Source organism: Gorilla gorilla, chromosome 18, assembly GCF_029281585.2.
Source record: "Gorilla gorilla gorilla isolate KB3781 chromosome 18, NHGRI_mGorGor1-v2.1_pri, whole genome shotgun sequence".
Taxonomy (NCBI): Eukaryota; Metazoa; Chordata; class Mammalia; order Primates; family Hominidae; genus Gorilla; species Gorilla gorilla.
The window spans coordinates 118,244,236-118,270,183 of record NC_073242.2 but is presented as its reverse complement, the minus strand read 5'-3'; the positions used below and the strand labels follow the sequence as shown (position 1 = coordinate 118,270,183).

Here is a 25,948-nt window from a genome sequence, read left to right as displayed (position 1 = left end):
GTAGCCAGGGGCAGAGAGAGGGCAGGACCCAGAAGGCCGGACTCAGCAGGCAGCGTCCCGTGCTGAGGCCAGAGCCAGACAGGAAAGAACGGGACTGGAGACTCAGGGTGGAGGAACCGGGGCAGACAGAGCTGAGGGCCTGACCTTCCCTCCGGGGCCTGCAGCAGTGACCTTTGCCCCCTTGGCAGATACCAAGCAGCCCTTCCTGCTGGAAGACCCCTTCAGAGACCTCCCCACTTGAGGCCTCCCAGGATCTCCCCGGTTCTGGGAGAAGCCAGGGACCTTTTGCTCCTGGCACCGGCCTGGACCAACGTCAGTGGCTGCCCCAGGAGGAGCCACCACAGGGGTAAAGGCCGAGCGCAGGGCAGCCAGGCAGGCAAGGCCACCCGCATCTCCTGAAGGGGAAGGTTCTGGAGCCCGTGGAGCATCCTGGAGTGAGGAATAGTCTCCAACGCCCCAGCAACCTTTGCTTCCTGATCCTCTTTGTGTCTCTTTCCCTGAGGGCAGGACGGTGGCTTCCCAGGTAGGAAATGAACGCTCCGCTGACGCCTGGCCTCGAATCTCACTTCCTGCCTGGCCTCGAATCTCACTTCCTGCCTGTCCTCGAATCACACTTCCTGCCTGGCCTTGAATCACACACGTCCTGCCTGACCTTGAATCTCACTTCCTGCCTGGCCTCGAATCACACTTCCTGCCTGGCCTCAAATCACACTTCCTGCCTGGCCTCAAATCTCACTTCCTGCCTGTCCTCGAATCACACTTCCTGCCTGTCCTCGAATCTCACTTCCTGCCTGTCTTCCTCGGGCTGCACAGAGCCTGGGCCAAAGGGGCACTGAGGGGCCCTGTGGCCCCACTCGCCACCAAATGACACCCACTATGAGGGCAGTGGTTTCTGGCTGTGCCCCTCCAGACCCTTAAAGGGATGCATATCTGGGGTGTTTCCACATCCTGTGCCCTCCTCTGCTGATCAATGCGAGCGCTCAGGAAGCTACACAAAACCTCGGAGGCCGTCTCAGCACTGGAGCTCCAGCCCCTGTGGGGTCCTCAATGCTCACCAAAGGCTGGTCTCATGGAATCGGCCGGCCATGCAGGACTCTGGCCCTTCCTGCTCCTGGAGGAACTCTTTTCAGGCAGCCTTTGTCCTTTCCGCCTGGCTCATTCCCCTCTCCGTGAGGACACCTCTCCCTGAAGCCTCTGAGTACCCCGAGTTGAGATGGATCCCTGCTGCAAGCTCCTGAAGCCCGGCCTGCCCGAGTGCAGACACTCTCTGTGGGTCCTCCTGGCTGTGAGCAGGGGCCTCGGGGGACCAGGCATCCTCAGGGCAGAGCCCATCACGGTAGTTCCCTCAGAGAGAAGCTGGCGGATGAGAGCCAGAGTTCAGGGAGAAGCAAATGCCTGCCCTTCCCAGGCGGCTGGCTGGTACATCACTCTTTTTATGCATTATTAATGCCTGCAGCCTGAGACCAACGTGTCTCGGTAATGATCAATACGCGGGAATGCGATGAAGCATGGGGCGTCATGGACGAGAACTCAGCATCTGCGTCCCAGAAAAGCCCTCATCCAATGGGCCCCCCACCGATGAGGGTGAGAGCAGACAGGTCAGCCTTTGGCTTTGGTAGGAATCATAATGACATTTACTGCTCCTCCTTGGGCGTGTACTGAGTGTCATGGGGCTGCGGGAGACGGCCCTGCAGCCCCTCTGTGGAGCCCTGGTGGGCAGCCTGGCTGTGCTCTGACCCTCCACACGCATTTGCCATTTGACTCTCCCCCAGCTCCATGAGGAACGTAAGACCCCCATTTTGAAGATGAGAAAACTCAAGGCCAGACTTGAGGTACTCACCTGGGGCCCTGGGGAAGTGGCGTCAAGAGTCCAGACCACATTGCACAGGTCAGGGCACCACACCCATGTCTATGTCCTTTAAAAAGCCTGGCCTTGAGTTTTCTTGCACTGAGTCCCCAGCCTTTGGGGCACCAGCTGGCCAGCCTTGGTGTGGTCAGTGCCCTGGCGTCTCCCAGGGAGGCATTTTATGTAATGGACAGAAGGACTGCAGGCACATGCCACAGTGCCTGGCTAATATTTGCATTTTTTGTAGAGAGGGGATCTCACTATGTTACAGCCCAGCTGGTCTCAATGGACCCTCCCACTTCAGCCTCCCCAAACGCTGGGTTTATAAGCATGAGCCACTGCACCTGGCCCTTTTTCTTTTTTTTGTCACCCAGGCTGGAGTGCAGTGGTGCGATCTTGGCTCACTGCAACCTCCGCCTCCCAGGTTCAAGCGATTCTCCTGCCTCAGCCTCCCAAGTAGCTGGGATTACAGGTGCCCGCCACCACGCCTGGCTAATTTTTTTTTTTTTTTTTTTAAGTACAGACGAGGTTTCACCATCTTGGCCAGGCTGGTCTCAAACTCCTGACCTCATGATCCACCTGCCTCGGCCTCCCAAAGTGCTGGGATTACAGGCGTGAGCCACTGCACTCAGCCCAGCCTTACATTTTTAAAGGGGAGTGACATCGTTGAACAGAAACAGGCTCTGCCTAGGGTCCCTCTTGAGGCTTCTCAGGTGGTCTCAGAAGGTCATCCGGACTCAAGCTTCCCCTCCCATCCCACACCACCCCCACCTACTTGTCTCCCTGTCCACACCCATTGCAGGGGACACTGGCCACACAGGAGTGCAGAGGCCAGGCTGGAGATGGAGGGGCTGGTCACATTTACAGACTGACAGAGGACACGGAGTGGGTAGCACGGATGTGGCAGGATGTGGCAGGACGGGAACTGGACTGGGAGAGCACGGGGGGAGAGTGGAATCGCCACACCGCCCATTTCACAGATGAGAGGAACAAAGCCGTGGAAAGGAGGGGACACACCCAGTCTCACACTGGGGGTGAGTGGTGAGGCAGGGTCTCAAACCTAGGGGCTCATAGTCCCCATGCGGCCAATCAGGCCACCAGGTGGCTGCAGCCAGAAGGCAGGGTGGACTTCCCGTATTTTAACCTGCGTGTTTCTCTCACTGCAGGAAGACCTTTCAGCTCTGCAACGGAGGATGCACACGTGATGGGCTGAACCGCGTCTCCCAAAACAGACAAGTGGTGTCTGCCCCCAGGTCCACAACTGGGACCTTGTTCAGGGACAGGGTCTTACACAGGTGACCGCGTTAAGACGAGGTTATTCGGGTGGGCTCTTACCCAACAGGACTGGCATCCATATAAAGAGGAGGCTACTTCTGCATTTCACACTGTTTTTGCGTTTTACAGTAAAATAGGCTACCTTCAAGTAGAAAAAACTTCAAGGACAGTCAAGTGTCACTGCTTTGCTTCACCCGAGAAGGGCTCCCTCATACGTGGCGCTCCCAGACCATGGTCCGTTCTTGGCTTAGCCCCGATCACCCATGCCAGGGCAGAAGAAAGGCCTGACAGAGAGATGGAGGGGTCGGCAGGGTACGCCCCCCAAGGAGGGCACTCGGAACACATCCCCAAAGCGCGCTTCCACTCTCAGAAACAAGACACACAGCAGGCGGCCCGGAGGGTTCTCTACGTGGCGAGGTAACGCTGGGGACTGGGATGGTCAGGATACTATCATGTTCTTCTGAAAGGAAAGATCTGGCCACAGACACTCCCTGAGGGAGGATGCCAGGGACTCTCGGCTACCAGTGGAGGGATGCAGCCTGGATCAGGTCCCCGCTCCAGGCCCTCAGAAGGCACCGGCCCCCCGCCACCCCCCCGATCTTGGACCTCAGGCCTCCAGACTGTGGAGGAATCACTCCTGCAGCTGAAGCCCCCCAGGTGGTGGCAGCCCAGGGACCCTCGCATGGCCACACCACTTCCTTCCGGGGCGCGGACCCTCGCATGGCCACACCGCTTCCTTCGCAGGCGCAGCCCCTCCACGCGCCGCAGGGACCCTCGCACGGCCACAACCCTTCCTTCGCTGGCGCGGATCCTCGCACGGCCACACCGCTTCCTTCCGGGCGCAGCCCCTCCACATGCTGCAGCCCTTCATCCCTGGCCATCGTCACCGGTCCTGAAGCCACACTTGGACCTTCAGCTCCAGCCAGTCTTACCAATGTGGTGGCTCAGGGATCACTGGAGCAAAGCGGATTCCAAGGCAAAGGAGAGCTGCTGCCTCCCTCCGCCAGAGGAAGCCAGCCTCCTCCCTTACTGAAGACAGGGAAACAGCGCACCCAGGGCAAGTGTCTCCTCCTCAGGTGTCATTGCCAAGGCAACCCTGCCTTTGCGAGGGAGGCAGCTGGGTGGGGAGACCACACCCTGGGCTGGGTGTGTGGCTGCCCTGTCCCCCACAGGTGCCCAGAGGAAGACCCAGGCTTAGAGGCGGGGTCCACAGGCCCCCCAACAGGCTGGTCAGCTGGGTGGGGTTGGGGTGCACCCAAGGCTGGAGCAGAGGGCGGGGGCTGTGCTGAAAGCTGGCCCACACAGGCCTCCTCCTCCCAAGACCAGCTGGGGGCCTCTGAAGGGCCATGGGCACGGAGGGACCAACTATGACATGTGTGCTGAGGGGGCCCCCGGCCAGTGACTGGAGAACTGGGGTAAGAGAGGACACGGCCGGGCCTCCCAGATGGTGGCCACCCGGACAAGGCTCTTGTGGGCCCTGGCCCAGGAGCAGGTCAACACCCAGGCCAGACCCACATGTGCACACACGGAGAGCCGGCATGACCCAGCCCGGACAGCGAACACCAGCTTCCCAACCCACTGGATGAATGCATCCAGGGGGACAAGGCAAGGATTGGCAGGGTTTTAAAAACCATAAAGGTCAAAGAAGAGCTCAAACAGCTCAAGGGGAGGAAACCTAGGTAACAGTCTCTCCCTGCAATTATTTTAATGGGCTTTTCTGCAGGTGCCAGGATGGAAGAGGGAAGCTTCTGCAGAGCCCAAACCAGCCCCATTCCCTGGAAAGTGCATTTCATCAGACCCGACCCAGGCTGGATTGTTAGACAGGAGGTCTGCGATCAGAGCAGCCTGGAAAGCCAGAGAGCATTCCAGATCCAGGTGACCCCTCTCCTTATCTTTAGACCGAGTCTTCCCTCAGCCCCATTTTTCATTTAGAAAATTTTTAAAGAAAGAAAGAGAGAAACCCTAAGCAATTAAGGAAGTGGCATCCAGGCCATGGGCAGGTCCAGTTTCTCGGACTCCTAAGGGTGGCCGGGACAGGCAGGAGGTCGAGGAGCTCTCAGCTGAGCCTGGCCAGCCGGGGGATGGGCACACGGGGGCCCCACTGCCCAGGTCTGCGCCTGGGGCTGCAGGATGGGGAGGATTTGAGGTCTGAAGTTCATGTACGTATCCCGGGCTACAGTAATGAATGACCACTAACTAGGTGGACTTAACACTCACTCGTTTTCTCACGGTCCTGCAGTCCCGGAGTCCAAAATCAAGAAGTCACACCCCCATCGGAAGGCTTTAGAAAATCCTCCCATCCGTCCTCTCTCCAGCTGCTGGCGGCTGCTGGCGCCCTCGGCGTTCCCAGGCTCGTGGCGGCCTTACTCCCGCCTCTCGGCCTCTGCCCTCATGTGGCCTCCTCCAGCACGTGTCTCTCTCCTCTTCTGCCTCACAAGGGCACTCTTCCTTGGATTGGGGCCCAGCCTGATCCAGGAGAATCTCATCTGCAGATCCTTAACTAATTCCATTTGCAGAGACCCTTATTCCAAGAAGGTGGAAGTGAGTTGTCAGGCAGATGTAGCTTTTGGGGACACCATTCAGCCCACTAGAGAGAGTATGAGTATGTGAGTGTGTATATACACACACACATGTATATATATTTTGTGTGTATATATGTGTGTGTGTGTGTGTGTGTGTGTGTGTGTGTGTGTGTGTGATGGAGTCTGGCTCTGTTGTCCACGCTGGAGTGCAGTGGCATGATCTCGGCTCACTGCAACCTCTTTCTCACAGGTTCAAGAAATTCTCCTTCTTCAGCCTCCCAAGTAGCTGGGACTACAGGTATGTGCCACCAAGCCCGGCTAATTTCTCTACTTTTAGTAGAGACAGGGTTCTGTCATGTTGGCCAGGCTGGTCTCAAAACCCTCAGGTGATCCAACCGCCTCAGCCTCCCAAAGTGCTGGGATTACAGATGTGAGCCACCACGCCTGGCTGGTTTATAGTCTTATTTTTTAGAGACAGGGTCTCCCTTTGTCACCCAGGCTGGAGTGCAGTGGCACAATCACTGCTCACCACAGTCTTGAACTCCTGGGCTCAAGCAGTCCTTCCACTTCAGCCACCCAAGTGGGCAGGAAGACACTACGCCTGGCTAATTTTGTTTATTTTTGTAGAGATGGGGTCTCACTATGTTGCCCAGGCTGATTCCGAACTCATGGCCTCAAGCATTCCTCCACCTTGGCCTCCCAAAGTGCTGGCATTACAGTGGGAGCCACCACACCCAGCCTTACATACAGGGTCTTAATGTTCAGTTCCTTTGTGACTTTTCAATCCCAGGCCAAATGTCACTCCTTAGTAAAACAGTCCTGACCTCTATCCCCATCCCCACAATCTCAGGCCTCCGGCTTTACCTCATTTACACAATTCTGTGATTGTGGTTCGTGGAGGCAGGAGCGGGTCTGTCTGGTACACACTCGTAGGTGGGTGTTCAGCTGAACGAATGAATGAATGAATGGGCAAGCGAGCTCTTCTGTGAGGAACCTTCCAGCCCAGCCAGTTCCTTAGGATCTCGGCTTTCCAGACTCCCTGGACAGCGCCGTCAGCTGGCGAGAAGGTATGACGGGGGCCACGCTGTCCACGTTCACCAGCTGCTTTACCTGGGCAGGCTGCATAATCTCTGGGCCTCAGTTTCCTCACCTGTGCAGGGGGTTTAGTAAGGAGGACCCTTGTAGAACCCCTGCAAAGATTCATGGGATGAGGTGCAGAGAGCACACAGCCCAGCTGTTCTTATGCTGGATAAGATACCGGATGGGTACCTGGTGGGCGAGGTTTTTTTAGCAGCTTTATTGAGATATCATTTATTTTGTTTTTTGAGACAGAGTTTTGCTCTGTCACCCAGGCTGCAGTACAGTGGCATGATCATGGCTCATTGCAAACTCTGCCTCCCAGGTTCAGGCAATTCTTCTGCCTCAGCCTCCCACATAGCTGGGATTACAGGCGCCCACCACACCTGGCTAATTTTTGTGTATGTGTGTGTGTATATATATATATTTTGTGTGTGTGTGTGTGTGTGTGTGTGTGTGTATAATGGAGTCTCACTCTGTCGCCTAGGCTGGATTGCAGTGGCACGATCTCAGCTCACTGCAAGCTCCACCTCCCGGGTTCACGCCATTCTCCTGCCTCAGCCTCCCGAGTAGCTGGGACTACAGGCACCTGCCACCACGCCCAGCTAATTTTTTGTATTCTTAGTAGAGACGGGGTTTCACCATGGTTTCGGTCTCCTGACCTCGTGATCCGCCCACTTCGGCCTCCCAAAGTGCTGGGATTACAGGCGTGCGCCACCGCGCCTGGCCTAATTTTTGTATTTTTAGTAGAGACGGGGTTTTGCCATGTTGGTCAGGCTGGACTTGAACTCCTGACCTGATGTGATCCACTTGCCTCAGCCTCCCAAAGTGCTGAGATTACAGGCGTGAGCCACTGTGCCTGGCTGAGATAACAATTTTTTTTTTTTTTTGAGATGGAGTCTTGCTCTGTCACCCAAGCTGGAGTACAGTGGTGTCATCTCAGCTCACTGCGAACTCTGCCTCCCAAGTTCAAGGGATTCTGCTGCCTCAGGCACCCATGTAGCTGGGATTACAGGCACGCACCACCATGCCTGACTAATTTTTGTATTTTTAGGAGAGACGGGGTTTTACCACGTTGGCCAGGATGATCTCGATCTCTTGACCTCGTGATCGACCTGTGTCTGCCTCCCAAGGTGCTGAGATTACAGGTGTGAACCACTGCACCCCGGCTGAAATATCACTTATATACCATAAATGAAAATACCGTAAATGATATATTTATATACTGTAAACATGAAGAAGAGTCTGAAGTGACAGAGTGACTTAATGCATTTATGGATCCACTCGTTCAAAAAGATGTTGTTAAATTGAGTGTCTGCCACAAGCTAAACACACTGTTGTATGTTAGGACATAGAGGAAAACGGAGACACAAACAAGGTCCTTGCTCTGATAGGGATTCTCGTCTCATTGAGAAGACGGCTGATACAAAGGTAAACACATAAAAAGAGCACATTTCCATGGCCACACGTTCTAAGAAGACAGCAATTACACTCCTGTTGAGAGTATAATTCATTGGTTTTTAGCACATTTACAGAGGCGGGTCACCACCATCGTGATCTAATTTTACAGCACTTTCATCCCCTGTGACAGAAACCCCATATCCATCAGCTGCCCTCCCCATCCCTCCTCCCAGCTCCTGCCAACAGCTGATCTGCTTTCTTCTTGCTGTTGTTGTTTCATGGAAAACATTTCTTTCAGAAAGGAATTACAGAGCGAAAGGCCAGCAGGGCAGAGGTGCAGGCAGCCTTGAGGGTGGGGTGGGAAATAGGATGGGAGTGGGTGTACGAAAGGTGAGGAAAAGTGGTCCTCTCCCCAGCCCCTCCTGGGTCAGAAGCAGTGCTGGGCAACAGGGCCTGGGCAGCAGGCACCCCACACCTGCTTCCTGCTGCAGCTGGGACCACCTTTAAACCTTCACTGTGGAGTCCCTTTTTGAGTTAACAGAAACTCTGCTATAAAATCAGACAAAACTCTAAAAAGCCACACTCCCGGAGCAAAAAAGCCAGAGGGGGAGTGTGGAAAACACAGCCCCAGACACAGAAAGGCCCTCCCACAGCACGGCTGTGCCACTGCGGGCTGCCGGCTGCCTCCGGCTGCAGCAGTGTCTGTTGGGCTCATCTGCCCACTCACCTGGTACACACAGACAGGGCACACCCACATGCTGGATATGTGCAGGCCCCAGGGCCTCAAAGCACAGGGCAGGTCCTGCCCAGGAGCAAGAGGAAGGCTGGAGGGGGGAGGCTGGTCTGGACGGGGTCACTGGAGCAATGAGCAGCACCAACACTCTGGGTTGGTGCTCAGCATCAGCCCAAAGGAAGCAGGCGTGGCTGAGGCCTGGGAGGCAGGAGGAGTTGGCAAGGGGAAGAGAGCTCCAGGACGCAAAAGGCCCAGGGGCAGAGGAGGGGTCAGGGAGTCGGGGAAACAGGGGAAGGGGGGCAGGGGGTGAAAACTTCTGCCAGCTGGGGGGTGGAGGCATCTGCTTGAGGGCGGGGCATGGGGTGGTAGAAATCATCCTTCCACTGCCTAGCTATTCTCAGGGATTGTGGCTGGATATTTTATTTTTAAAATATACAAAAGTTGGCCAGGCGCTGTGGCTCACACCTGTAATCCCAGCACTTTGGGAGGCCGAGGCTGGTGGATCACCTGAGGTCAGGAGTTTAAGACCAGCCTGGCCAACATGATGAAACCCCTGTGTCTACTAAAAATACAAAAATTAGCTGGGCATGGTGGCGGGCGCCTGTAGTCCCAGCTACTCAGGAGGCTGAGGCAGGAGAATGTCTTGAACCCAAGAGGCAGAGGTTGCAGCGAGGCAAGATCGCGCCATTGCACTCCAGCCTGGGCAACAGAGCAAGACTCCATCTCAAAATAAATAAATAAATAAAAATATACAAAAGTAAAACACAAGTTCTTTAGAAAAAATTTTACAATGTGCCTCTCCCTCTCCCTCTCCCGTTTCCACAGCCTCCCTCTCCCTCGTCTCCCCTTTCCACGGTCTCCCTCTGATGCCGAGCCGAGGCTGGACTGTACTGCCACCATCTCGGCTCACTGCAACCTCCCTGCCTGATTCTCCTGCCTCAGCCTGCCGAGCGCCTGGGATTGCAGGCGCGCACCGCCACGCCTGACTGGTTTTTGTATTTTTTGGTGGAGACGGAGTTTCGCTGTGTTGGCTGGGCTGGTCTCCAGCTCCTGACCGCGAGTGATCTGCCCGCCTCGGCCTCCCGAGGTGCCAGGATTGCAGACGGAGTCTCGCTTACTCAGTGCTCAATCTTGCCCAGTCTGGAGTGCAGTGGCGTGATCTCGGCTCGCTACAACCTCCACCTCCCAGCCGCCTGCCTTGGCCTCCCAAAGTGCCGAGATTGCAGCCTCTGCCTGGCCGCCACCTCGTCTGGGAAGTGAGGAGCGTCTCTGCCTGGCCGTCCATCGTCTGGGATGTGAGGAGCCCCTCTGCCCGGCCGCCCAGTCTGGGAAGTGAGGAGCGCCTCTTCCCGGCCGCCATCCCATCTAGGAAGTGAGGAGCGTCTCTGCCCCGCCGTCCCGTCTGGGATGTGAGGAGCGCCTCTGTCCGGCCGCGACCCCGTCTGGGAACTGAGGAGTATCTCTGCCCCGCCGCCACCCCGTCTTGGAGGTGAGGAGCGTCTCTGCCTGGCCGCCCCGTCTGAGAGGTGAGGAGCCCCTCCGCCCAGCAGCCACCCGCTCCGGGAAGTGAGGAGCGTCTCCGCCCGGCAGCCGCCCCCTCCGGGAGGTGGGGGGCAGCTCCCGCCCGGCCAGCCGCCCCGTCCGGGAGGGAGGTGGGGGGCGCCTCTGGCCGGCCACCCCGTCTGGGAAGTGAGGAGCCCCTCTGTCCGGCCGCCACCCCGTCTGGGAGGAGTAGCCAACAGCTCATTGAGAATGGGCCATGATGACGATGGCGGTTTTGTCAAATAGAAAAGGGGGAAATGTGGGGAAAAGAAAGAGAGATCAGACTGTTACTGTGTCTGTGTGGAAAGAGGTAGACATGGGAGACTCCATTTTGTTCTGTACTAAGAAAAATTCTTCTGCCTTGGGATGCTGTTAATCTATAACCTTACCCCCAACCCCATGCTCTCTGAAACATGTGCTGTGTCCACTCAGGGTTAAATGGATTAAGGGCGGTGCAAGATGTGCTTTGTTAAACAGATGCTTGAAGGCAGCATGCTCCTTAAGAGTCATCACCACTCCCTAATCTCAAGTACCCAGGGACACAAACACTGCGGAAGGCCGCAGGGTCCTCTGCCTAGGAAAACCAGAGACCTTTGTTCACATGTTTATCTGCCGACCTTCTCTCCCCTATTGTCTTATGACCCTGCCAAATCCCCCTCTCCGAGAAACACCCAAGAATGATCAATAAATACTATAAAAAAAAAAAAAGAAAAAATTTTACAATGTAGAGAATGAAAGTAAAACTCCTCCTTCAAACCCTTCCACATATGTCCAGCTTCCCACAGAAAATGACTCTTCATTCTGATTGGTTCTCTTTCGGTTCCTCTCCCATGGATTGATCGACATACACACCTTATTTTTGCCGCACAAATGGGGTTATACTCTACATATTTGTACCTGTGACTTGTTTCTGCTTTTACTCTGTCATGGGTGTCCCTGTTTAGGAGCTCACTAGCATATCTCGTTTTTCATGTCTGCACAAGACTCTGTGACAAGACAGGCTCCAGTTTTCAAACACTCTCACATGCTAGAAACCTGGACACAAGTGCTGGCCCACCACACACAGTTCTGCCCCTGCTTTTTTTTGTTTTTGTTTTTGTTTTTTTTTTTTTGAGACGGAGTGTCGCTGTGTCGTCCAGGCTGGAGTCAGTGGCGCGATATCGGCTCACTGCAAGCTCCGCCTCCCGGGTTCACACCATTCTCCTGCCTTAGCCTCCTGAGTAGCTGGGACTACAGGTGCCCGCCACCACGCCCGGCTAATTTTTTGTATTTTTAGTAGAGACGGGGTTTCACCATGTTAGCCAGGATGGTCTCCATCTCCTGACCTCGTGATCCACCTGCCTCAGCCTCCCAAAGTCTTGGGATTACAGGCGTGAGCCACTGCGCCTGGCCTGTTTTTGTTTTTTTTTTAACCTAACACTGTATCTTGGAGATTGTTCCATATCAGCAAACACAGCTTTCTTGTTCTATTTATTTATTAATTAATTTTTAAATTATTTATTTATATTTTATTTTTTTGAGACAGAGTCTCGCTGTGTCACCCAGACTGGAGTACGGTGGCACAATCTCAGCTCACTGCAACCTCTGCCTCCCAGGTTCAAGTGATTCTTCTGCCTCAGCCTCCCAAGTAGCTGGGATTACAGGCATGTGCAATCACACCCAGCTCATTTTTATATTTTTAGTAGAGACAGGGTTTCGCCATGTTGGTCAGGCTGGTCTTGAACTCCTGAACTCAGGTGATCCTCTCGCCTCAACCTCCCAAAGCACTGGGATTACAGGTGTGAGCCACCGTGCCCAGCCTCTTGTTCTTTTTAATGACCGTTCCAGAACACATGAAGTCCGCCCATGCTGATGGACATGAAGGCTGTCTTCCATGTTCTCCTATTAGAATTCACAGTCTAATAATAACCTTGTATATTTGATATTTCACACACAAACCCATCTTCAGAAGATACTTCCAGAAGTGCCGCTGTTGAATTAAAGCTGCAGTTTAAATGTTCCTGGGGTCTGAACTTTGCTACAGATTCACAATTTTCTCTCCAGGGAGGACATTTACACCCCCACGAGCAAAGCACGAGGGGGCCTGTTTCCTCGCATCTTCTGTAATTCAGTAGATCAGTATTTTTTTTTTTTTTTTTTTTTTTTTTTGAGACGGAGTCTCGCTCTGTCGCCCAGGCTGGAGTGCAGTGGCGCGATCTCGGCTCACTGCAAGCTCCGCCTCCTGGGTTTAAGCGATTCTCCTGCCTCAACCTCCCAAGTAGCCGGGATTACATGCATGCGCTACCACGCAAAGGTAATTTTTTGTATTTTTAGTAGAGATGGCATTTCACCATGTTGGCCAAGCTGGTCTTGAACTCCTGACCTCAGGTGATGTGCCCATGTCGGCCTCCCAAAGTGCTGAGATTATAGGCACAAGCCACTGCCTGGCCTACATGTAAACTTTTTATCCACCTAGAATAATTTTGGTATGAGGTAGGGATCCAGCTTTACCTGTTCCCGACGGCCACCTGAGCGGCCCAATACCATTTAATGACCCACCCATTCCGCACCACAACCCATTTATAGATGCCACTTTTATCAACTAAACGTGGCCCGCCACGTGGACACCCTGCTCTGGTGGTCTACGCCTACTTCGACTGTGTCCTCAGAGCCTTCACTGGCCCCGTCACTGCCAGCATTAGGAATATCCAGGACAGACCTCAAGCAAGCCCCGTTCTCCCCCCACACAGGATGAAAGTGATGGACGGCTGTGGGGCCACAGTCTGTCCGCTCCCCTCATGTGCGGCTCTGTGCTGAGGAGGCTCCGCAAAGCTGCCCACCATCCCCGCCCTCACAGTGAGAACACGGAGGCCCCTGGGATGGAACCCCTGTCAAGGGCACAGCTGGGGTGTTTACCACCCTCAGTGGGGGTCTGGGAGCAGGGCCAGGCCAGAGAGAAGCCCGTTAGCCTGGGACCATCTTGTTTCTGGGAGTAGGGAGAGATGGAGAGGGACTCTTGCCAGTTTCCATGACAAACCGCAGGGCTCCCGGCGTGTTAGAAACGGAGTCTCTTCAGGAGTTGATCTCCCCCTCCTTGCCGCCGCCTCCCCTCACCTACAGGCCACAGCGTATGTTTAGACTCAGCGCCCCACTCTTCTCCCTCACCCCACACCCCCGCCCCCACACACTGGGGATAGCAGGTGAACCCCGCCTGGTGAGGAGCCTAGACCCCGCTTGAGCGAGGGCACCGCGTCTCCACCTGCCCAGCCCTACACCTGCCTAGGATTGAACGCAGCACGTACCCCGTCAGACACCTGAAGTGAGGCTGGGTGCGGCCACCCCCCACGGACAAAGATGCATTTATCTAAAAACTGGTTTTAGAAGCTGCTGCACAAACTATCTCCCAGTTCGCCTTTTTACTTTCCTGCTGAAAACTGATCTTCAAAATAACTCTGCTCTACTCAGTTAAGAAGGAATCAGGTGTGTCCCCTGTGTCTGGAATGGGCTCAGGACCGGCCCAGCCTCCATGCATCAGGGAGGAAGGGGGTTCTCGAGCTCCAGGAACCTTGGGCCCAGGGAGGATGCGGCAACACCAAGGGGTGGGACACCCCAGCACTGGGAGCCCGGGTGCAGGGCTGAGCCAGTGCAGGTGGCCTGGACCCCAGAAATGGGAGCTCAGGTGCAGAACTGAGCCGGTGCAGGCGGCCTGGACCCCAGGGCTGGGTGCAAGGGTTGTATGGGTGACTCCTGCTATTAGGGCCTGGTGGTCACCTCTCTTCCCAGCCAGTGCCCAACCATGGTCGATAGGAGCAAGCACAGCGGCCACCGCCCAGGACACACCAGGTGGGGCTGGTGAGTGGCCCCTGCCGAGTCACCTGCCACATGAGCCTGGCGCTGTCATCCGGGGTGGGTGGAGTGCCCAGCCCTGACCAACCAGGCCCTCGGGGCCCCTGATGGGTCAGAGGGCAGTTGTGGCGTGTGGGCCTCCCTCCTCCAGCACAACCCAGTCGCCACCTCAGGGTGACGAAGGGGCCAGGTGGGGCTTGGTCTCTGGGGCAGGCAGCTGAGAGCCTGCTGGGAGGCGAGGAACAGAGAGACGTGTCTGTGCATGGGCCGAAGCTCCAAAGACCCCGCACATACCCCATTGTCTCGCTGGACTCCCCTACACAAGTTACGAAGACTCAATGATTAGGAATTTCAAGGTGGGGACCTCAGTGTTAAACTCTGGGTGCAGGGCCCTGCTGGGCATGGGTCCTGGGCGACTGTACGGGCCACAGCCCCAGGATTCCAGCCCCAGGCACCTTGCTACCCTCACCTTGTGGGGAGGGGTCACACCACCCTGATTCAGGGAGGGCCACGATCGATTCCCGCTCTTGGGCCTCTGACCAAATGTCACTTCTCTCGAGAAGCCCATTCCTGACCCCCTCCCCTCCCCATTCCCCCATACAAGCTGCCAGAGCCCCTGGATCTCTACCACGTCCATGCCATAGGAACAGGGTCTTCACCCCCCAAACCAACAACAGGACCTGGCACAGGGCAGGCCCCTGCGTAGGCCCCTGTTGAAGTGACACATCAACGTACTTCCGTGGTTTTTCACCAGTGCTGTCCCCGCCGGGTCCTTGAGGACCGGGGCTGTACGGTGCCCTGCGTCCCATCCGCAGTGTGTGGCACCCAGTGGGTCCTCCAGAGATTTGTCTGAGGAGTGCCTGGAGGAAAGGTGGATCGCACGGCCCAGGCAAGGGCTTGGAAGGATAACCAACAGGAGGCTGGGCCTGGGGAGAGGGACAGGCCGCTCACAGGGACAGGTCCTGTCCCGCAGTCCACTGCTTGGATCCTGGTGCCCGGTGCAGTGCCATTGATAGAATAATCGGTGGCAAGGCCAGGCTGGACCACAGGGAGCAGCAGGGGCGTCAGTCAGGCCTGGCCGGGAGAACCTCCCCACCCAACCTGCAGAGGCCACACGTGGGTTTGCTTCTCCCAGGACCCTGGTGACAGGATGAACAGAGGCTAAGGTTGTTTGCAGGAGGCACCACCATTCTGACACATTCCAGCAATGCTGGTGGCTGCGGCTGACTCCCCACAGACCCCCACCCTCGCTGCTGGGCTCCAAGGGTGCAACAGTTGCCCACATCGGCCGGTGCAGACCCCGCCTCACCCTTTGCTCCTGAGGGGTGGGGGAGTCTCTGTCAGGGCCTTGAGGGTCTAGGAAACAGCTGCCTCACGGGCACTGTGGAATCCCCACGCCTGTGTCCCTACCTGTGAATGGAAGGATGAAGGCAGAGCTCCCACAGTCTCGGGACGCAGCCTCAGATTACCCCCGCCCCCACGGCTGGAGCTGGCACAGGCGGGCAGGCACACCCACGGCCTCTGAGCCCCATGTGCAGTCCGGCCCTCACCGAGAGACGCCGGCTGCTGCAACCTCTCTGCTCCTCCGGTCCCCTAACACACAACGGAGGGCCTGAGAGTCCATCCACACTGGCTGCCTGCAGGCCGCACTCACGTCAGCAGTGACTGCTCTTGGACTTACTGTCCTTCGTTCCCCTTTTTCTGCCTGGGTCCAGTTTGGCTTTCATCTCCCTACGGGTTCCTGCCTCCCGCTCTGACAAGGCGGCCCTCACACTGTCCCAGCCTCCACCCCACAGGCCAGGCCTCTCTTACTGCTGCGGAAACTCAGCATGGGGCAGACAGGGAGCTCTCACCGCGGGCCATTGACCCACGTCTGCACTCCCGTGCTTTCTGTCCATGAGCACCGTGCTAGGGTCACCCCACTTCACAGAAGCACACTGAGGCTCAGAGGCTGCCAGGCAACGTGTCCAAGGTGACAGACAAGTGGCCAGAGGGGACGGAACCCCAGGCGTGTGTTGCAGAGACCTGCTCTTCCCTCCTGTGAGACAGCACTAGGCTTTTAGCCTAAAGATGGCCAAGTCTCCTTCCTTTTCTCAGCCCCTCCCAAGTCAGGCATGGAGGAGCCCAGACATCCCATCTGGGATTTCAGCCTCACTCAGCACCCCCATCCTACCCAGCAGGCAAGCATCCTGAACCCCAAATCCCACTAACATGCAGATTCCTGCAGGACTGGGGGCTGACCAGGGGCTTTTGACCACCCGGCCCTAGAGCAGACCAATGCCTGCACCTCCCCTGCAGAGAACACTGCTGTGAGGACCCAGGACCCAAAGTGGTGCAAGAGGGAAGGCCAGCCGCGCCTCCACGCCCCTGTGCCACCTGGAGACGCAGCGGCGATTTCCTTGCTAATTCTCAGCGCTCCAAGGGCAGGGCTGCCACAGGCCTCGCCTTGCAGGACCTCCGAGAAGATTAACGAGATGTTTGTAATGCGTGTGCAGCTACCTGGAGCCCACGTGGAGGCGAGGGAGAGGAGATCCACGGAGCACGGCCTCCGGGACAGCCGGAGCGGGTGGGAGCTGGGGGTAGGGCTGTCTGGGTCCCAGTTAGGGCTCCACAGGGACATCCCTCCCCATTTTCACTGTGGGGATGGTGGAGGAGGCAGTGTCTGGAATCCAGTTCTTTGGCCTGTGATGGTGTGAGCACCAGGGCTGGGAGCTGGGCACGAAAGGCCCCATTTAGAGACTGACAGCAATGGAACCAGATGAGGTATCTGGCCAGACTCCGCCAAGAAGAGCAGGCACAGGACCTAACACTTAGCAAGCTCCACCCATGCCCTGGCTCAGCTCATTTAATTCTCACCGGACACTTGGCAAGGATAGGTGATTTTCTCCCATTTATAGAAAAGAAAACTGCATTTGTTGTAACAGATGCAGGATGAGTGTGACAGGCCACGCCATGCCGAGTGAAGCTTCTCCTTAACAGGGAGGCATGAAGGCTCAGTGAAGGGAACTGACTCACCCAAGTTCCCGTGAGTAGGGCCAGGATTTGAACAGGATCTGGAAAGGGCGTCTGCGGAGAGGTGAGGGACACAAGCCTGGGAACTGCCTTCAGGCTGCACAGAGAAGGGACAGGCCCAGATGTAACCCCCAAACATGGACCACGAAAAACAAGAGACAGCAACGCTGCTGTCAGACGCATGTGCCAGCTCCGGCCTCCAGATCCAGCAGCCGCGCAGGGCTGGTGAAGAGGCCGGAGCTTCCCAGAGGACCCGGAGCAGCTGGAGGGGCAGGGAGAGGAAGGAGGAACAGGCTCAGGCAGGGCGAGACACCAAAAGTTGGCCCACGGAGCCGGGCGCTGCGCTCTGCTCATCACGGTATTCAGAGGATGCGGGATCCCCAGGGCAAACCAGCCAGGTCGACGAAGCCAGAAGATAAGTTTCTGAAGCCATAGAGCCTGTTCAGAGCCGGTGTGCGCTCAGGATTTGCAGGTGGAATCAGAATGTCCACCAAGGGCAGGGGTCTGTGCACGCCGCCACAGGCTAAATACAGCCCAAGGGCAGCCATGGCCTGGAGCTAGGAACGGATTTTGCGTTTTAAAGGGGTTGTAGGAAAAACAAAAACAAAAAAACAAAACAAAACAAACAAAAAACAAACAGAGAAGAGTATGTGACTTAGACCACAGGGCCAGCAAAGCCTAAAATACTCTCTAGTCCTTGATAGAAAAAGCGTGTTGATCCTACACCAGGGGAAGCTCCGGGAGGCCAGGATCTAACCCCTTCATCTTCAAGGCCCAGAGAGGGGTGGGACCTTGCCCAAGACCCCCCGCTGTCACAGGTGAGGACTAAGACCCAGGTGTCCCAATGCCAGGCCCTGCCTGTGATGCTGTCCTGCGCCCGTGAACTCACCTGGCCCCCAAAGACCAGATAAAGGGTCCTCACGCTCCTGACTTCAGCTTAGGGTGGGGCAGGAGTTCCTTCTGTCTTTCTGAACAGGGATGGGGAAGTCGGGCGGCAGACAGAAGGACGATTGTTCGGATCAGAGCATGACACAGTCTCGACTGCCTGTGCTTGGCAAAGACAGTCAGCTGAATGGTGGCCCCTAGCAAGGTAGGTCCACGTCCTAATCCTCAGAATATTCCATTCACGTCGGGAAAAGCATCTCTGTAGATGAGACCAAGGTACGGTTCTTGAGAGGAGGGCATCCTCGGTTATACAGGTGGGCCCTAATGCAATCACAGCTGTGCTCAGGACGGGGCAGAGGGAGCTAAGAGACAGAGAAGGAGAGGCCACGTGATGAGGGAGACAGCAGCAACAAGTGACGTGGCCACTCCAGGGAGGCCGGCAGCCCCCAGAAGCCAGAAGGGACCCTCCCCAGAGGCTGCAGAGGGGGCACGGCCCTGCCACACCCTGGTCTTGAGCTTCTGCCCGGAGCTGGGGGACTGCATTTCTGTGTTTAAGCCCCCGGTTTTGTGGTGCTTTGTCATGGCAGCTGCATGAAGCTGATATGGTCATGGAGGGGGCACACAGGCCCAGGAGCCGACGGCCTGGGTTCAGATCCCAGCCCTGCCAAGCTCCCAGGCAGGCTGCTAGGCCTCTGTGGCCTCTGTTTCCCCATCTATAGAATATAGGCAACAATACTGCTCACCTCACAAGGGTACAGGGACAGCTAAATTAGGGGTTCTCTTATATTAGAAGTTATCCATCAGGTGGCCATGCACCGTGGCTCATCCTGTGATCCCAGCACTGTGGGAGACCAAGGCAGGAGGGGGTCTAGAGAACCCAGAGCACCGGCCCAGCCCCTCTCTGGCTTGAGCATAGGAGTTTGAGACCAGCCTGGCCAACATAGAGAGACCCCTGTCTCTACAAAAAAATTTTAAAGAAAATTAGTAGGGCATGGTGGTGCACACCTGTAGTTCCAGCTGCTTGGGAGGCTAAGGCGAGAGGCTCACGTGAGCCCAGGAATTTGAGGCTGAAGTGAGCCATGACTGCGCCACTGTACCCCACCCTGGGCAAAAGAGCAAGACCCTGTCGCCAAGGGAAAAAAAAAAAAAATAGGCCAGGCGCAGTGGCTCATGCCTGTAACATAGGCACTTTGAGAGGCCGAGGGGAGCGGATCACCTGAGGTCAGGAGTTCGAGACCAGCCTGACCAACATGATGAAACCCTGTCTCTACTAAAAATATAAAAATTAGCTGGGCATGGTGGCAGGTGCCTGTAATCCCAGATACTTGGGAGGCTGAGGCAGGAGAACCGCTTAAATCTGGGAGGCAGAGGCTACAGTGAACCAAGACCATGCCGCTGCACTCCAGCCTGGGCAATGAGCAAAACTCTGTCTCAAAAAAAAAAAAAAAAAAAAAAGAAAAAAGGAAGTACCTGTTATTTACCTGATATTCACATATGATGGGGCATCCTGCACTAGCATTTGCTGATCTGTCCCATGGATCAAGCGGGACTCTGCACACCCTGGTTTAGTACGTGGTGAGGAGGTGCCAGCTGCGACCAGGCTGAGGTTGGCAGAAGCCAGCCAGCTACCTGGGGGGCAGCGATGGGAACTGACTTCAAAGCTGAGGACAGGGCTGTGTCCCAGGGACCAGTGTTCCAACCAGGGACAGAACATTCTGGGAAGCAAAGGTCTTTGTCCCATCGGCCTCATCAAAGAGGGAGAGGGATGGGCTGGTGAAGGAGGCTGGGTCTGACGGAAGCCAGACTCAGGGCAGCCGGGAGGAAGCGGGGGCAGTTCTAGACCATGCTGAGCCGTGGTTGTTGAGTGCCTCTCCCAGGCCTGCTCCCACCGGCCATTTGTCAAACAGGAGCAAACAGATGGTGGAGACGCCTCCTGCTGTGAAGATGCACACGCTTTTGTGTGGTGGCGGTTGCAGGGGACAGGCAAATGCGCTGGGCAGGGGCCAGGTTCACCCTGGAGATGCACTGGTGACCTGGGTCCTCATGACGCTTCCTCGGGCCTCGGCATACAGGTCTTGCTCTGCCACCTGCTAGCTGGGACCCTGGGCAAGTCACACAGGCCCCGGGGCCTCCATGTTTCCACATGTGAGCTGTGGGTCATACACCCACACCCCCACACCGCAGCAAGGATGAGGAGGGCCAGTGGCCTTCACTCCGGGGTGGCTCACCGTGCAACTCCTTTTCCACCCTGGCCCCAGCCTCCACTCGCCGAGGAGACAGACGAATTATTACTATTTTTTGAGATGGAGTTTCACTCTTGTTGCCCAGGCTGGAGTGCAATGGCGCGATCTCGGCTCACTGCAACCTCCGCCTCCCAGGTTCACGCCATTCTCCTGCCTCAGTCTCCTGAGTAGCTGGGATTACAGGCGCCTGCCACCACGCCCGGCTAATTTTTCTATCTTTAGTAGAGACAGGGTTTCACCATGTTGGCCAGGCTGGTCTCGAACTCCTGACCTCAAGTGATCCACCCACCTCAGCCTCCCAAACTGCGTGAGCCACTGCGCCTGACTGGCCATATGATTTTTTTTTTTTTTTTTTTCAGACAGAGTCTCGTTCTGTCGCTCAGGCTGGAGGTGCAGTGGCGCAATCTCAGCTCACTGCAAGCTCCGCCTCCCAGGTTCACGCCATTCTCCTGCCTCAGCCTCCCATGTAGCTGGGACTACAGGCGCCTTCCACCACGCCCAGCTAATTTTTTGTATTTTTAGTAGAGACGGGGTTTCACCATGTCGGCCAGGATGCTCTCGATCTCCTGACCTTGTGATCCGCCCGCCTCAGCCTCCGAAAGTGCTGGGATTACAGGCGTGAGCCACCGCGCCTGTCTGGCCGTATGATTTTTAACCCCTGAGTACTTCAGCGCATATTTCCTCGAAACAAGGCCATTCCCTCACATGAGCACAGAAGAGTCGATTCCACTACAACTCGACGTCTGCATTCCTAGAAATCACTGCATGCAAAACCGCACAGTCAAAACCACAGGGCTTGTCGGAGAATGGGGTTAGGGGAAGGGCACTCAAAACAGACAGGAACCCTAATAAAAACGGCAGCACAGCTTCACATGTCAAGGGGTTCAGAGACACATTAACACGGCACTTGGGCTTGAAAACGCTGTAAGTTTACCGAGGGAGGTGGGCTGGAGAGCTGGTGTAGAGTGGCAGAGATGGGGCAGTGGAGACGGGGAAGTTGTGCCCTGACGAGGATAGGGTCCCCGGGGCAGCTGAGGCTGTGTGAGGTGCGTATGCATCCTATGTGTTGCTATGTGAACATAGGTGCACCAGGCCGGCTGGGGGCAGTGGCTGTGTTCACCCAGTGCTTCTGGTGGGTGAAATCTCACAAAGGAAAATGGGAAAATTGTGTTATCTTCAAACTGTTCCTTGATATATCAATCATGCTGGAACCAACTCTCATTTTCAAAACAAGCTTTGTAGCAAAACTGACCGTCCAACTCTCACTATCAAGAAATTAACCTTGGCCGGGCACAGTGGCACATGCCTATAATCCCAGTAGTTTGGGAGGCCAAGGCAGGTGGAGCACTTGAGGTCAGGAGTTTGAGACCAGCCTGACCAACGTGGTGAAGCCTTGTCTCTACTAAAGATACAAAAATTAGCTGGACATGTGGCACGGGCCTGTAGTCCCAACTACTTGGGAGGCTGAGGCAGGAGAATTGCTTGAACCTGGGAGGCGGAAGTTGCAGTGAGCTGAGATTGTGCCACTGCACTCTATCCTGGGTGACAGGGCGCGACTCCATCTCAAAAAAAAAAAAAGAAATTAGCCTTGAAACAATACAACCAGGAAATCTGTAGCCCTGGATCAAAATGTGCCGACTTATCCTGCCAACCCAACATGGCGTTTTTATGGTCCAAAGAGACAGGCTGGTGCCCAACAGCATGTGACGGCTGAGATTAGTGAGCTCAGGGCTTACAAACCAGGCAGCAGCAGCCCCGAAGGGGTGCTGGAAGTCCGTGAAAGGAGCCTGTGCTTTTCCCTGCAGGCAGTGGAAGGCCTGAAAGGTTTCAGGCAGGGAGGGCCATCCCAGGTCCCGGGCTGGCCCCTGGAGGGTGGATTTCACAGGGAGACAGATGGAAGAGGTTGCAACCCTGCGTGGGGGCTGAGGAGGGTCTGAGCTACATTTTAACTTCAAGATGAGCCAGAGGAAAGCAGCCTGCCAGTCAAGCCCCCAAGGCAGGTATGCACTTCTCCCAAACTCTCAGCATGGCTCAGTGGGGACTGGGATCCATGGCCAGGACAGACTCTGGAGGAGCCACCAGGGGGCCAGGAAAGGAGGGCAGAGCCTCACTCAAGCCTGGTTCTCCTGCCTCATCCACCCCAAAGACCCTTGACCCCAAAACAAACATCCTGGAAAACAAATCAGGACACTACACCCAATTCCACCATAAACAACCATAAAATAAACCCAGGCCATTATGCTGACGGTGCTAAAAAAAATCAGACGCGAGCCTAGTGAAGTCAGGCAGTGGGGAAAATCCGGCTGTCCTTTTGGTTTCGGTTTTAGGAGATGCAGAATGTGCTGCTGACAGAAACCATTCATTCGGCGCCCACTGACCCTTAAACGTCGACAGAGTACACCGGGTGCCTGACACTCACCTCCCCAGGCAGGGGGGCTGCTATCTCGGCAGCATAGGTTATCTTGCCTCAAGTCACAGAGAAACAGCAGCAGAGCCCAGGCTCTGGGACCAGCGCTTCGGGATGTCCCTGTGCCCAGGGCAGGCAGGGGAGGCCTACGGATCCCTCTTGAGGGATGACCGTAGGTATAGAAAATAAAAGGTGCGGGGTTACAAGGAAAACCAAGTATTTTGAAATGTTAAATTGCTTAAAAATCAAATTTGTGAGACAGCCATGCATAGCCATCTGAATTAACATACTAAATAACAGGACGAATCCGTGAGCGTAAAATCAACCGTCACTCAGGAGTAGTGGGGGCATACGTGCCCCTCAGCAGATGGGACGTGAGTGTGAGGCAATCAAATACCCCAGGCTTCCTGCTTGGGGCCAAGGCCCTGGCTTCGTAATTGGGGAAATGCTGAGTTTCATCCAGAGGCAGTGAAAACCACAGCATTGTATGTTCCCCTTCTAAGTCGAAGCCCCATGAATTCTCTCCCCGCCCCGTGGCGGCCGGTGGGGAACTCTCCGAGGTGCTGACCCTGCTCTTGGACGGGTCTTTGCTCTTGGACAGGGCTGTCCCGTGACTCTTCGTCTCTGAGCAGACATGGCTGGCCTTCCGGAGAAAGTGGGGTGTGTTCTCGGCTCTCCCCAGGTCAGACCCTCGGCTGTTTCCTCGCCCAGCCTCCCTGGACAGTCACGCACGGTGGTGACCTACAATGTCGACCCCTCCCCAGTCCTGGACCCCCAAAGTCCAGCCCATGCTCAGAGCGGGGGGCTTTGCTCCCCCTAAAGAGAGTCCACTGCTATCTGCAGGTGCAAAAGGCAGGCCCAGAAGACGGTGTGGTCAGCAGAATCACAGCCCTCAAAGATGTCCCTGTTTTGATCCCCAGAACCCGTCTGTGAATGTGTCCCCTTATGTGGCAAAAGGGACTTTGCAGATATGACTGAGTTAAGGATCAGGAGAGAGAGAGATGACCCTGGATTATCTGGGTGGATAATCAGATGACCCTGAACCACAAGGGTCCTTGTAAGAGGCAGGAGGTCGGAGAGGAGAGGCTGCCCCGCTGGCTCTGAAGATGGAGGAGGGACCTCGAGCCAAGGAACGCAGGCGGCCTCTGGAAGCTGGGACAGGCGAGGAACACATTCTCCCTGGAGCCTCCAGAAACTGATGTATTACAAATTTCGTGTTTAGACTTGGGTCCCATCACCACGATATCTCATTATGTGCATACAAATATTCTACGACTTAAAGAAAGCCAAGATCCGAAACACTTCTGATCCCAGTCATTTCAGATAAGGGATTCTCACAGCCTGTACCATTGTCATTCCATTGGACAGATGGGAAAACTGAGTCTTGGAGGAACCATGATAGGCTATGAAAGATCCGCCTGGATGTGTCCTGGAGGGCATGGGACTCCCATAACTGGGTGGAGCTGTTTGTCTCCAGCCTTATATGGATGGCCCAACAGGAGGTGCCCCGTTCTACAGACTAGCACAGTGAGGCTCAGACAGGCGATATGACAGTGTGACTGGGGGTCCATCTGTGGAAGAGGCAGCTGGTGGGGAGGCAGAGACTCACCTGTCCACTGAGAGGTGCGGCTTTGCCCCGAGCTGTGGCTTCCTCTACAAAACGGGGAGACTGGGAGGGCTGCACTGACTACAACGGACATGTGCCAGACCCTGGTGTACTGGTCTGTGCTATCCCAGGACAGAAGCATGGGCAGTGGCGCCCAGTCCTGCCTGTGGCTTCCGGTGGGGGTGGGCAAAAGGGGAGCACGGAACTGAATTAGCTTGGCCACTTGGAGACAGAGTCCTGGGAGAGGCTCTCTGGGAAGGCCCCTTTCACTCCAGCCCTACAGCAGGGCTGGGACTCAATCCCAGGAAACCTCACTCCCAGGAAGTCCTCTGTGCCCTCCCTGCAGCCCCCTCTGTCCACCTGAGACAGTTTCAAAGCATCTGCTCTGGGGAAAGGCTCAACTCTCTGAAACAGAATCCAGGGAGAGTCTTTCTCAGAGGGATGCCACTGGCCTGGAAAGTTCTCTCCATATTACTGAGACGCACAGCTGGTCCCTGTGCACTGCCATCTCTCCCCAGCCTCGGAGGCAGGTCCTGTCCTCAGCTCCCCTTTACAGATGAGGAAACTGAGGCACAGGGAGGTGACACTGCTTTCCCAGGGTTTCCAGGTGGCAGGGCTGGGGCTTGGTGCCCAACCCCCGCACTAGGAGTGACAGGGACAAGGAAAGGAATCCCCTTCACAGCAGAGCTCAACGGGCCCAGAATGGACGGAGCAGGGCCATGCTATCCCTCTCCAGACAGCAGCTGCTAGATGCTTAATCCCCAGGCTGGGGGAGGGAACCTGGGAGGGGGAGTTAGTGTTTAAAGGGTCCAGGGTGTCATTTCTGCAAGGTGAAAGGGGTTCTGGAGATAGATGGTGATCACGGTTGCACCACATGCTTAATGCCACTTACGGTACACTTAAAAATGGTTAAAAATCATCTTTTTTTTTTTTTTTTTTTTGAGACGGAGTCTCGCTCTGTCGCCCAGGCTGGAGTGCAGTGGCGCCATCTCGGCTCACTGCAAGCTCCGCCTCCTGGGTTCACACCATTCTCCTGCCTCAGCCTCCCGAGTAACTGTGACTACAGGCGTCTGCCACTGTGCCCGGCTAATTTTTTGTATTTTTAGTAGAGACGGGGTTTCACCGTGTTAGCCAGGATGGTCTCGATCTCCTGACCTCATGATCTGCCTGCCTCAGCCTCCCAAAGTGCTGGGATTACAGGCGTGCGCCCGGCCATCCTTTTTTGTTTTGAAATGGAGTCTTGCTTTATTGCCCAGGCTGGAGTGCAGTGGTGCTATCTCGGCTTACTGCAACCTTCGTCTCCTGGGTTCAAGCAATTCTCCTGCCTCAGCCTCCTGAGTAACTGGGATTACAGGCACTTGCCACCACACCCACTAATACACTACTAATTTTAGTATTTTTAGTAGAGATGGAATTTCACCATGTTGGCCCAGACTGGTCCAGAACTCCTGACCTCAAATGATTCACCCACCTCAACCTCCCAGTGCTGGGATTATAGGCGTGAGCCACTGTGCCTGGCCAAAATCATACATTTTATGTTGTGTGTATGTGTGTGTAGTTTTCTTTTTTTCTTT

General features: G+C 55.7%; 1 protein-coding gene and 1 long non-coding RNA gene across 3 annotated transcripts in view; one reads left to right on the top strand and one right to left on the bottom strand.

The window, feature by feature from the left end:
• Positions 1 to 25,948, bottom strand: part of JPH3 (junctophilin 3) — a 103,424-nt gene that overhangs the window by 21,253 nt on the left and 56,223 nt on the right. The window lies entirely within an intron of this gene.
• Positions 2,510 to 11,254, top strand: LOC129527405 (uncharacterized). 2 transcript variants are annotated; one of them, XR_010131612.1, is made up of 4 exons: positions 2,510 to 2,880; positions 3,013 to 4,996; positions 5,894 to 5,941; positions 9,680 to 11,254. It is a non-coding gene; the product is annotated as an uncharacterized lncRNA (long non-coding RNA). The 2 variants fall into 2 exon arrangements; XR_010131613.1 differs by having other exon boundaries at positions 3,013 to 5,662.